The sequence below is a fragment of the Coregonus clupeaformis genome, unplaced genomic scaffold (assembly GCF_020615455.1).
Source record: "Coregonus clupeaformis isolate EN_2021a unplaced genomic scaffold, ASM2061545v1 scaf3054, whole genome shotgun sequence".
Taxonomy (NCBI): domain Eukaryota; kingdom Metazoa; phylum Chordata; class Actinopteri; order Salmoniformes; family Salmonidae; genus Coregonus; species Coregonus clupeaformis.
In genome coordinates, this window is record NW_025536508.1 from 2,898 (window position 1) to 5,794 (window position 2,897).

A 2,897-nucleotide genomic window follows, 5' to 3' on the forward strand; every position below is an offset into this window, starting at 1 on the left:
TTGAGGTGGTGATCAGTCATCCACACTGATATGTCTGCCAGACATGCAGAGATGCGATTCGACACCTGGTTATCAGAAGGGGGAAAGGAGAAGATTAGTTGTGTGTCGTCTGCGTAGCAATGATAGGAGAGGCCATGTGAGGATATGACAGAGCCAAGTGACTTGCTGTATAGCGAGAATAGGAGAGGGCCTAGAACTGAGCCCTGGGGGACACCAGTGGTGAGAGCACATGGTGCGGAGACAGATTCTCGCCACGCCACTTGGTAGGAGCGACCGGTCAGGTAGGGACGCAATCAAAGAGTGAGCCGCGCCGGAGATGCCCAACTCAAGAGGGTGGAGAGGAGGATCTGATGGTTCACAGTATCAAAGGCAGCAGACAGGTCTAGAAGGACAAGGGCAGAGGAGAGAGAGTTAGCTTTAGCAGTGCGGAGAGCCTCCGTGACACAGAGAAGAGCAGTCTCAGTTGAATGACCAGTCTTGAAACCTGACTGGTTTGGATCAAGAAGGTAATTCTGAGAGAGATACCAAGAGAGTTGGCTAAAGACGGCACGCTCAAGAGTTTTGGAGAGAAAAGAAAGAAGCGATACTGGTCTGTAGTTGTTGACATCAGAGGGATCGAGTGTTGTTTTTTTGAGAAGGGGTGCCAACTCTCGCTCTCTTGAAGACGGAAGGGACATAGCCAGCGGTCAAGGATGAGTTGAGGTAAGGGAGAAGGTCACCGGAGATGGTCTCGAGACGAGAGGAGGGGATAGGGTCAAGCGGGCAGGTTGTTGGGCGGCCGGCCGTCACAAGTCGCAAGATTTCATCTGGAGAGAGAGGGGAGAAAGAAGTCAAAGCATAGGGTAGGGCAGTGTGAGCAGGACAAGCAGTGTCATTTGACTTAACAAACGAGGATCGGATGTCGTCAACCTTCTTTTCAAAATGGTTGATGAAGTCATCCACAGAGAGGGAGGGGGGGGGGGAGGATTCAGCAGGGAGGAGAAGGTGGCAAAGAGCTTCCTAGGGTTAGAGGCAGATGCCTGGAATTTAGAGTGGTAGAAAGTGGCTTTAGCAGTAGAAACATATGAAGAAAATGGGGTGCAAATTGGGTGCAAATTTTACTCATTTGCACCCCAGTATCTCTATTTGCACATCATCTCTTGCACATCTATCATTCCAGTGTTAATGCTGAGCAAAAATAACATTAAGGCTCGTCTCATTTTTGCCAGAAAACATCTTGATGATCCCCAAGACCTTTGGGAAAATACTCTGTGGACTGACGAGACAAAAGTTGAACTTTTTTGGAAGGTGTGTGTCCCATTACATCTGGCGTAAAAGTAACACCGCATTTCAGAAAAAGAACATCTACCAACAGTAAAATATGGTGGTGGTAGTGTGATGGTCTGGGCCTGTTTTGCTGCTTCAGGACCTGGAAGACTTGCTGTGATAAATGGAACCATGAATTCTGCTGTCTACCAAAAAATCCTGAAAGAGAATGTCCGGCCGTCTGTTCGTGACCTCAAGCTGAAGCGAACTTGGGTTCCTGAGAAGGACAATGATCCAAAACACACCAGCAAGTCCACCTCTGAATGGCTGAAGAAAAGCAAAATGAAGACTTTGGAGTGGCCTAGTCAAAGTCCTGACCTGAATCCTATTGAGATGCTGTGGCTTGACCTTAAAAAGGCAGTTCATGCTCGAAAACCCTCCAATGTGGCTGAATTACAACAATTCTGCAAAGACGAGTGGGCCAAAATTCCTCCACAGCGCTGTAAAAGACTAATTGCAAGTTATCGCAAACGCTTGATTGCAGTTGTTGCAGCTGAGGGTGGCCCAACCAGTTATTAGGTTGTAGGGGGCAAACACTTTTTCACACAGGGCCATGTGGGTTTGGATTTTGTTTTCCCTTAATAATAACAACCTTCATTTCAAAACTGCATTTTGTGTTTACCAGTGTTATCTTTGACTAATATTTAAATTTGTTTGATGATCTGAAACATTTAAGTGTGATAAACACTTCCTCTTCTGAATACAGCCCTGAATGACTTTAGAAGATGATTATTCTTCTGAATACAGCTCTGAATGACTTTAGAAGATGATTCTTCTTCTGAATACAGCTCTGAATGACTTTAGAAGATGATTATTCTTCTTAATACAGCCCTGAATGACTTTAGAAGATGATTCTTCTTCTGAATACAGCTCTGAATGACTTTAGAAGATGATTCCTCTTCTGAATACAGCCCTGAATGACTTTAGAAGATGATTCCTCTTCTGAATACAGCCCTGAATGACTTTAGAAGATGATTCTTCTTCTTTATGCAGCACTATGAATGACTTTAGAAGATAATTCTTCTTCTGAATACAGCCCTGAATGACTTTAGAAGATGATTATTCTTCTTAATGCAGCACTATGAATGACTTTAGAAGATGATTAGAAATATAGCCAAAGACATTAGCTTGGTTTTTATAACATATAAGGCTTAAGCAGAGAGACAGACAGTTCTAGTGGTGAGTTGTGTCTCCAGACAGAGGAACAGTTATAGTGGTGAGTTGTATCTCCAGACAGAGGAACAGTTATAGTGGTGAGTTGTATCTCCAGACAGAGGAACAGTTATAGTGGTGAGTTGTATCTCCAGACAGAGGAACAGTTATAGTGGTGAGTTGTATTTCCAGACAGAGGAACAGTTATAGTGGTGAGTTCTGTCTCCAGACAGAGGAAAAGTTATAGTGGTGAGTTGTATCTCCAGACAGAGGAACAGTTATAGTGGTGAGTTGTATCTCCAGACAGACAGAGGAACAGTTATAGTGGTGAGTTGTATCTCCAGACAGAGGAACAGTTATAGTGGTGAGTTGTATTTCCAGACAGAGGAACAGTTATAGTGGTGAGTTGTATCTCCAGACAGAGGAACAGTTATAGTGGT